The sequence below is a fragment of the Polyodon spathula genome, chromosome 7 (assembly GCF_017654505.1).
Source record: "Polyodon spathula isolate WHYD16114869_AA chromosome 7, ASM1765450v1, whole genome shotgun sequence".
Lineage (NCBI taxonomy): Eukaryota > Metazoa > Chordata > Actinopteri > Acipenseriformes > Polyodontidae > Polyodon > Polyodon spathula.
The window spans coordinates 18,323,272-18,334,498 of NC_054540.1; positions in this window are offsets into that span (position 1 = coordinate 18,323,272).

The window sequence follows — 11,227 nt, forward strand, 5'->3', positions numbered from 1 at the left end:
AAATTCAAGCAGCTCGGCTTTGTTTAATGGCTTGTGACCATCCATCTTCCTCTTGATCACATTCCAGAGGTATTCAATGGGGTTCAGGTCTGGAGATTGGGCTGGCCATGACAGGGTCTTGGTCTGGTGGTCCTCCATCCACACCTTGATTGACCTGGCTGTGTGGCATGGAGCATTGTCCTGCTGGAAAACCCAATCCGCAGAGTTGGGGAACATTGTCAGAGCAGAAGGAAGCAAGTTTTCTTCCAGGACAACCTTGTACTTGGCTTGATTCATGCGCCCTTCACAGAGACAAATCTGCCTGATTCCAACCTTGCTGAAGCACCCCCAGATGAGTCCAATTTTCAGCTTTGCCCAACACCTGGTCATCTAATGGTTAGACAGAGACCTGGAGAGGCCTACAAGCCACAGTGTCTCGCACCCACTGTGAAATGTGGTGGAGGATCGGTGATGATCTGGGGGTGCTTCAGCAAGGCTGGAATCGGGCAGATTTGGCATGAATCAAGCCCAGTACAAGGTTGTCCTGGAAGAAAACGAGTGGCATAAAGTCACCCAACATCAATGTGAAAGACTGGTGGAGAGCATGCCAAGACGTATGAAAGCTGTACTTGAAAATCAGGGTTATTCCACCAAATATTGATTTCTGAACTCTTCCTAAGTTAAAACATTAGTATTGTGTTGTTTAAAAATAAATCTGAACTTATTTTCTTTGCATTATTCGAGGTCTGACATCTTTTTTGTTATTTTGACCAGTTGTCATTTTCTGCAAATAAATGCTCTAAATGACAATATTTTTATTTGGAATTTGGGGGAAATGCTGTCAGTAGTTTATAGAATAAAACAAAAATGTTCATTTTACCCAAACACATACTTATAAATAGTTAAACCAGAGAAACTGATAATTTTGCAGTGGTCTCTTAATTTTTTCCAGAGCTGTATATATATATATATATATATATATATATATATATATATATATATATATATATATATATATATATATATATATTAGGGTTAGGACGGAGTTTAAAAGTAGGTATTTGTATTACAAGAACTATTAATGACAGTAAATGACAGTATATAATACACAACAGTGACAAGATATATAATATAAATGGAGGAATTCGATTAGAGCTGGGAACTCCGGGCCAGGACGTCTTGCTCCCTTATCCTTGCTGAGGCTAGCTTAGTGTTTGACCTCTGGAGCAAATCACTTCACATTATCTGCATCAGTCAACATTAACAGAACTGCTTTAACAGAACTGCAATGTGATACTTTGGAAAGTACAGTGTAATTTGGAACTGAATGTATTAATGCCGGATTAAAAATTCCATTTTATATATATATATATATATATATATATATATATATATATATTATATATAGTAAAAAATAGGCAAACATTATTAATCCATCTGAATGGGGTAGACTTACCCCTTCTGGGAATTGAGTAAATTCTAACAAAGTAATTAATAAATTGTTTCATTAACTAATTTAAAATGACAACAAATGATGTTGTTGGGGGGGGGGGGGGGGGGGGGGGGGGGGGGGGGGGGGGGGGGGGGGTTAGTAAAAAAAATGTACCTAATGGTTAGATATTATTTTGAGGACTCTATTGAGGCTGTAAGCGTCTGAGTTTAAAAGTCACCAGGCTATGATGACTGTAACAGAAAATGATCCAAAGTGAATCTAACAATTAAAAGAATACACTAGATATGTCATTCCCTTACCAAGCTGCTCTTTAGGATCCACTATCAAATGTGTCACTGGGTTAATCTGGGTTAGAAAATAGCTGCAGGTAACCATGAAATGCACATTGCTTAGTAATTCTTAATAATAGTCTACTAATTGTCATGGGTAGGTTTTTTTTTTCCCCCGGAATAGGCTTTGTTAATAATTAGACCATTTAAGCACTACTCTCTACTAGTAACAGATGGTTTTAAAATCAGAGCTTAAAATGTTTTATAAAGTACATTTGAATGCTAATATAATTGCTTGGTTATTACAGAAGGTTATAGTCTTACCTATTTGCTCTAGATCATAATACAGTCATACCATGAGCTCTATTTCAGGAGATTTTCTTTTCAGCAAAAAAATTACCCTGACCTATTTAACTAACAGCATATCCCTGTGAGTTTTCTTTTTTTAATGAAAGTTTACAGTTCTGCTAAACTTGCTGCATGTAAAGATAACCACTTCTCAAATGTGTTAACTTACTTAGCATGTCATTACAATTTAATGATAGCTAACTTAGGTGACACTTCCTGTGTGTCTTGTGTCCTGTTCATTTATTTATGCTTTTGGTATTTTACTTCTTGTAGTATTCATATATTTAAAAAAGCACGGTCCCTTTCACAGGTTTATATGGTCAGCTGTTTAGTTGTAAAGTTAATCATGTTACTTGCAGTATATAATTGTGATGCTCTTGTGGGTAGTTTGTAGGGAAATAAATGCACATCAGCAATTTAGTAGTCTCTCATAATTATATTGTGTATACCTTATTAACAGTTAACAATGAGGTACTGTGTTAATCAGGTTATATTATTAGTGAATAATTCATTTCCAGAGCTAACTGTACTATGTTATAAGAGCTAATCCCTTCAGTAGTCACTGGAGATGAGCATCTTCTTTTATTAAAGGTGAGCTGTGCAACAAAGCCTAAGGAGATGTCGGTGTAGCCCACATTGGAGTGCTTGTGTGTTGGGAAGGTAGTAGTGGTGGTGGTCACCATAGCGACAGTGATGATGGATCAAACACAGGAGTTAGATTGCTCAGTTTCAAAAACACTTACCACCTCATTTTAAACATTTAAACAATACATAGTTGCTATTACTTTTAGATTAGAATAAGCATCCACTATTACACAGTATCCACTGCAGTACTTATTTATACAAACTGCTTCAAAGCTGTGTAAGGAAGAGGCTTTGAATAATTCATGCCCTCCCACATTGCAATCCCCTATGCTGAGCTGTGTGCATCAGCAAGGTGTGCAGTATATTGTTAGAGGGAAATATTGTAAACAACTGTGTATGTTCATTCTTCAAATGCAAGTGCACCTAAGATGACTTCATTTTTTTCTGTAGCCATGATATAGAAATCAGGTACATGTACAGTAGTTATCTTTTTGGGTCCAAATGCAATATTAACCCTTCCATTGTACTATATTATGTTGTGGTATGATCTTTCAGTTTTGTATTTTTAATATATAAACCTTTTTCCCCTTAACAATGTGGAGTATGGTGTGTACATAAGTTGAAAAATCCTCATGTGTGAATGCATGAAACTCTAAGGCACTGACACAACAAAATGTGAAAAGTTCAAGGGTGTGTAGACTTTCTATAGGCACTGTATATACCGTGGATTACAGAAGTATTCACCCCCCCAAAGTTTTCACATTTTGTTGGCACCTGAGCGTACTCCACAACGCTTTCATATTAGACTTTACATGTAGAATCTACACAAACTACTCCACATTGATAAAGTTAAAAAATGCATATAGAATATAAATAAGTAAGATTTACAGAGAACAGATTAATCTCAGTTGTATAAGTATTCAACCCCTTTGCTGCTGCAGCCCTAAATCAGCTCAGGTGCAAATGATTTGTTTGAAAGGTCACAAAATTAGTGAAATGGTTTCAGCCTGTGTGTACTCAAAGTGGTTTAACTTGTAGATAATTTGCCTCAGGTATATAAAGACTTTCAAGCTGCAACTCACATAATGCTCCAACAAAGCAACCATGAAAACTAAGGAGCTTTCGAAACAAGTCTTGGATAAAGTGTTAGAGAGGCACAGAGCACGAGAAGGGTACAAGAAAATTTCAAAGGAGATGATTATCCCTCTCAGCACAGTGAAGTCCATCATTAACTACCCTAGACACTACCCAGATCAGGTCACCCTCCCAAACTGAGCAGCTGGGCAAGCAAAAAACTAGTTTGGGATGTCACTCTGAAGCCAACAATGACATTGAGAGATCTGCAAAATTCTGTGTCTGAGATGGGAGTCAGTGTTCACATGTCAATAATAAGCCGGTCCCTACACAAAGCTGGCCTGTATGGACAGGGGGCAAGAAAGAAGCCTTCACTCAAAAAGCCTCATCTTAAAGCAGGTGTGGAGTTTACGAAAAAGCATGTAGCTAATACTGCAGACATGTGGAAAAAGGTTTTGTGGTCAGACAAGACAAAAATGTTATTTAAATTCTAAGCGTTACGTCTGGCGCAAGCCCAACATTGTACATCACCTAGTCAACGTCATGTTATGGGGATGCTTCTCTTCAGCAGGAACTGGGGAGCTTGTCAGAATAAAGGGGAGAATGCATGGTGCAAAGTATAAATGAATCATTAAGGAAAACCTGTTTGAGTCAGCCAAGACTCTGAAACTGGGGAGGAAATTCACATTTCATCAGGACAATGACCCGAAGCACAAAGCCAAAGCCACACTGGAGTGGTTGAACAAGAAGATAATTAATGTTCTTGAGTTGCCCAGTCATAGTCCTGACTTGAATCCAATCGAAAATTTGCAGTCCATTGACAATCCCCAACAAACTTATCAGAACTGGAGCAATTTTCCTGTGAAGAATGGGCCAAAGTGTCACCATCCTTAAGGGGTTGAATACTTATGCAACCAGTAAATTTTATTTTGTACATTTTCTTTGCAAGTATTGCTAACATTTAACCTCCTCCTCATATAATAGTGTTATACAATATTATCTACTATATATTAGTTGAAATTCAATTTGGAAGAGGATATTGTTGGAGCTTTAAGTCCAATGATCCAGTTTCTGAGAGACAAACCCCCCACAAACTCTCTCACAGTTGTTGCTATAGCTATAATTGATATAGTTATATATTGCTATAGAAATTTGGCATTGTTTAATTTGAGAGTGATGCCATAGGTAAGAGTCTACTTAAATCGCTGTAAATTTCAGTATTTTTCGCAGGTAGGTGATGGAATAAAATAAGGATTTCGCTGATATTTCGCAGACCTGTTTAAACATTAAATAAACCTAAGTAGACAATAATTCACATCACTATAAAAGCATAAAAATAATGGTACTTGCTTCCTTACTAAAACCGAGTGCTGTCACTTGTTAAAGACAGGCATGCAACATCATCCAACAGTTGCTGCAGACATTCTCTGACTGGTGTGGGCTGCACGTTCTGCATCCACTGAATTGGTTGGAAGTGTAAGGCTAAGCTTTGCCAAGTTTATTAAAGTAATCAAGCTTTGCCAAGGACACCTCGCATACTTTAATAAAATCAATATATTCAGCACGTTCTTTGTCATGATTTGTCCCATCCAATAATTTATTTTATTAGTACTGAGCCAAAAGAAAGAAAATGTGCCTATTCAGGTCTAAAATTCGAACTGTGTTTAAAAAGTAAGCAGCAGGTTGTTTGAAGCGAGGTGGCTGTGCTAGCTCGTACCTGTAGTACTGATTTAACTTGACTACAACCGACAGGAATACTTTTTGTCTGAGCTGACTTTCCAGTTTGTTTCTGAAAGCTGTTTAATTTAAGTTCTTTTCAGCAGCCTGTGTGGCAGCCTTTCGTTTAATGTGTGATTCTAAAGCTAAATAGCGATCAATCATATTTTTTCCGAAGACACATTACAAGATTTGCAAAACAATTACCTCCATCTGCATGTACAGTTTCTTTGGGAAATATCTTGACACGATCATCAGCTGAAATATACTTTTCTTTTTTTTGCTTTGTTGTCCATTTCTGGTATTTACCTAGATTTTAGCATCCTAAATCAAAACAATGCAGCACTGACTTTGTCCTACCCCCTACTGTACAGTGCTCGGGTTACAGAAAAGTCAGTACAGTTGCAATGATAGGCTGATTAAGATCAGCTGAGATTGTGATAGTCTTATCTGTTGCTGCCGAAATTTGGCATTGTTTAATGCATGGTCCGATTGTGATTTCGTAAGTGTTATTTGGTGGATATCTGACATGAGATCAAGCCGGCTCTGACCATCAATTGATTCCCATTGAGCTGTGAGGTGGCTTGATATCAATGGTGGAATCCTGGCAAAGCCCCCTGAGGCTGCTTCTAGCCTCCTCCCATGGTTCAGTGACCTTTTAAAATCATGTATCAGCTGCACTCCTTTCTTCTAACTTCACATAATAAGTGGCCCAAAATAGAAGCGCAAGCTCTGGATACACAGTAAACAGCAAACTTTGCCTACCTGCATGGTTATAACTACCTTTCTGGTATTCCACTACTCTACTTTTTTATCAAATTGTTGAGCTGCTTTTCAGAGCTATTCAGGGAAACATCTCTGATCTCTGATGTCCATGTTCCATAGGTCAAGTCAATAAACTCACAACATTTAATACAGTATTGACACCCATCAGGTATGTTAGACTCTACCAGTCTCCACATTGAACTGCAGCACTCAACTCCACTGCATTATGGTTCTTGTAATAAATGTCTGCTTTGCAAGCAAAAGGAGGCCTTGTCCTTCCACAAAACAAAAAGATGAAAAGAACGTGAACCCACTCTAATACTGTACAAAAAATGTTTGCTCCTGTATAACATTTGCACCAGTTTCTGAAAAGAAGAAACATGTTGTACGAGCAATAATTCTACCCTGTATTTATAGTTTAAAACATTGTAAAATGCAGCAGGACTGCATTGCGATGGGGCTTTCTGTGGTGTATGGATCTTAGATGTTGCAAAACAGATTCTGCTTAGGTGAGTAGCCATCACATCTCATTTAAATGAGTCTAGGATGACAAGCACCACTGACACATAGTTCCATTAGGTTCCATTCCAATAAGTAAGAATTAGGAAACGTAGAGCCAGCTATTGCAGCTTTTATCTTGCAAGTTACCAAGTCTCAGTTGTGTTAGTGGTGTATTGTTTTATCTTTGTCAACAACATTTCACATTATTAAAAAGTTAATGAAAGACAGAGCATTATAGAAAAAAAGGAAACCGTCCTACCCCCTTTGTCTTTGCTATATCACTGACTGCAGGAATGAATCACTCAGCAATATTAACTTTTCTCTTACTTCATTCTCAATCACCTGTATATGTAACTAGACAAATATTTTGAAGCAACAGTTTTGATGTCTTTCTGACCAAAATCTACAGAAAGTAGATTTATGATTTCCCATCACCATTCCTGCTTCTGGACAGATGAGCTGTACTATTATTTTTCACATCTGAAAAAAAACTCAAACCTTTCCATTGACTTTTGCAACATCCACCCTTTAGCCAGTTTTATGGAATTGCAGTGTTTGAAAACAAGGGCTTTTAGTCTGTATTTTGATAAGTTCGGTAGATACGGTTCATTTCTTAAAGTGCAATTTGAAGACACAGTTTTATTTATTTTTTAAAACACATTATTTTGGTCCCATATCTAGTGTGCAATATCCTGTTAAAAAAAAAAAAAAATCGGTAGAAAATTGACACCTCTTTGCTCTTGAGAAGTTCATTATCACAACTTTGTCTTACATCTAGGTTTCTTTTTTGTCTCACACCCTTGGTTGCCAAGCAACACCCAATCATTTCTGAGAAAGTGTTAAACAACCTAATATCTGGAGAAGTTGCTGGCTGCAATGCATATTTTTTGTTTTAGTCAAAAAAGGTAATCTAAGTCAACAAGAGAAGGATTAGTTAGGACTGGGGGGGAGGGAAGGGGGGGTTTAAACACACACACTCAATTGTATTTTGCATAATATTAAAGCAGACTAATGTATTAAATAAGAAATATCCCAATTGAAATATGAAGGTTTAATAAGGCTGACATGCATTCATATTATTTAAATTTTGGTTAATAAGGTTGGAAATTGTGAGGGTTGGGGGGGCCCAGAGATATTAGTTATCCTGAGGCCCAGTTTCTTAATCTGGTCCTATTGCTATAAAATCCAGTTAACTGAGCACTGGACAGAAACAAATTCATTTGGCCTTGAAAGCTGCTGGAAACATCGAGGAACAATAACCTATACTGTTACTGCATATACTGTGTATATAATCATTTTCTTATTTGTCAAACTGAACTAGAGCAGCTGGAGTTAAATGGACCTGCTTAAATATCACGGATTGGAAACTATCCTTGTAAATTGGAACAGCAATTGTTTTTGACATTGGCCTCTGGGTATAGCTGTTTCATTGTGTTTCTCTTTTTACAGTCCTTCATTACTAACTCATTACCCACCTATCAAATATTAATGGCTTTTTCAAGAATGACGAGGAAAATGAACTGGTTTAGGTTCATATCTGCTTTCCATCACCTGAATGGGTAAGAATTAGGAATTGGACTGATAAACATGTACATATTTGAGTGAACACTTACTTATACACTCCTATCAATTTAAATGTCAAATAAAGTCATACAAGTTTTGAATGATGTTGCATTTACCTTACTTTTGCAGTAAGTATGGTAAAAGCTGTAATAATACTAATACAATATAAAAGTTCATATTGTACAGGTATTTGTATTATTACTGTATAAAGGTCAATCTGTATCTCACCCTACTGGAAAAGACCAGATATTCTGAGTGACTAATCTTGATAATTGTGTGTGCTAATTTGTAAAAGTTACTGCTGTCCCATATTTATTTGCATTTGACCAGATGCAACACACAAAGGTGTTAATAATTCAGAGTGACTGGCCCAGGTCACTAGATGCAGATTTCAAGCCCTATATTTAACACACAATTAAAAAACATGAAGAGTCCACTCAACACCTCAGCACAGATCTGTGTGGTTAATTGAAATTTTGCATGGTCTCACAGGATCCCTTAAAAGACTGAAGAGCACAGTTAATGTGATGCATTGAGATTAGAGACATTTTCCTCTTTGCGGACTACAAATTAAGCTCTGTCTCGTTATAGTCAATTAATCAAATTTTCCTCAGGAATCAGGAATATTCGGAGATCACCACCAGATATGAACTCCCTAATTATGCACTGTGGGCAATTTAAAATGGAGTGAAAAAATAGAGCATTCCTAAACATCAGGTTTGTGCATAGCAGAGATAGGCAAAGAATAAATGTAACGTAGAACAGAGCTTTATCTCATTTGATTTAATTGGGTTATGGATCAGCCTGCAGGCACTGAAATCTGCCATTTTAATGCTAGTGCTGTGCATTTAAAATGATATGCACCTTTTGAAGAATGTAACTCTAAACATGTAAACACATACAATAAACAGGCTAACTACATATTTATCTCTGCAAACTTTACACAACCCATTCACTGTCTTTTATCGTTTATAGTCTTTCACAATTTCCACATATTTCAAGATGCTGGCTTGCTTAAATCCTCCAGTTGTTATAATAACAATTATAAACACTTGCAGTATGTACTGTTATTTCTGCTGGAGTCAAGCACAGAGGTTCAATATGCTGTTCTTGACGTTGATGAAATTATCTTCAATTTATAAGGCTGGCAAAATAGATACTGCAAGTTGAATGTGTCCCTCTGCAGATGCAATGAATACAGTATATCAGAATCTGAGCAGTCTGTTTTACTGTTTTGAATTGACACCAGTGAAGGAAATTGATTATGGTGTCATCAAGTTAAATTGGGCAATAATTGGCAGAAAAAAGGACCTTTTTATTTTATTGTTTACATGTTCCCATGTGTTGCTACAACTGTTTACGTAAGGTGTGTGTATTGTTACATTTTTAAATTTATTTATTTATTTTAACATTTTGACCACTTTTTAAAACTTTTAAATTGCATTCCCTGCCTTAAGATAGCTTCACATGTACCCACATGGACCTATCAGAACTGCATTTCCCATGATCCTTCTGCTCACATATGTAACTGAGATGGATTTACCAGTGAGCAAGGAGGATGATGGGAAATGTGGTTCTGAGAGGTCCATGCAGGTACATGTGAAGCTATCTTGAGACTGGGAATGCAATTTAAAAGTTTTAAAAAGTGGTCAAAATGTAAGAAAAAATAAAATACACAAACCTTAAGTAAACAGTTGTAGCAACACATTTAGCACAATAAAATAAAAAGGTTCTTATGTACCCTTTAAGCCTTCCAGCAATAACATTATGCCAGTTACTCTGATGAATTTAGCTCCTTGGAGTTACTTAAATTATTGGACTGAATTTTCCAACTGCCACCACTGTTACACTTAGATAAACTAGGACCTTATGTTTATTCCAATTTCTTCTAGAAATTCAAATGAGGGTGGCCTGGGTCAACTGCATTATAAATATGCTATTAAGATGTGATGTCCCCCATCCTCAAGTAATCTATTTCTTTCCCAGTCGTTTACTCTATTGTATTTAAATATCATGTAGTTGTATAACTGCTTGTACCTCATTCTCATTTGGTTGTTAAATACGGACAGAAGCAGTGTCATAAGAGCGCATCCTTTTCTATAAACAGAAGCTGCCAGGTGAGGTGTACAGTTACTTAAATCTCAGGAAAGTTAGACACTGGCTATAAATAGACATTATATCAGGATTTCGCTCCAAGCCTCAGCAATGATGGTGGAAGGGGTGTTGAGGTGTTATCTGTATACTGAAGTCAGCTGGGCTGGTGACATTTACAATGTGATTTAATACTAATACCGGTGTGTTGATTTTCCATATGCTGTCAACTGGGTTGTAACACATAGGCCATAGAATAAGGCAACAGGTTCCCATAATCTATCAGCTTTTATTAAATAAAGTTGTTACTCAGTCATCCTGTTTACTGACCACAATGCCTCATCTTACAGAGACTACTATATATTAATATATTTTAAATAGAAAATATGAAATACTCTTTTGACACCATGTACTGGATATGGAATACACTGAAAGTTTTACTGCCAGTATACTGCTTCAATCAACATGAATGTCAGTACCATACAACCATAGGAAATTAACATTATGAAAACGTTAACGAGAATGACGTTTATTAACAGTATGTATAGAATATTTCAAGCCACGAGTCACCACTGCCCTGGTGTATGATGCGCGCTGACCAGGTGTGTGACTTACAATTCCTTTCTTTGCCGATTTATACAGCTAGAAAAATTGGCTTGCTACTTGTGATGACTAATCGATTAGCAACAAGTTAAATTATATGTCCTGAGTGTAGATTGCAAAGAAGAGAGATGAATGAACAACAGAGGGGGCTCTTGCTATAGAAACATGTTGCACATTGCGTGCTGCAGTTGAATATCACTGTATAAAGGTGGGTGTCAGTTAAATTCCATTGTGTGTTCCCATGTGATGCCCTTAAGATTTAATTAGAAAAATTGGTTAA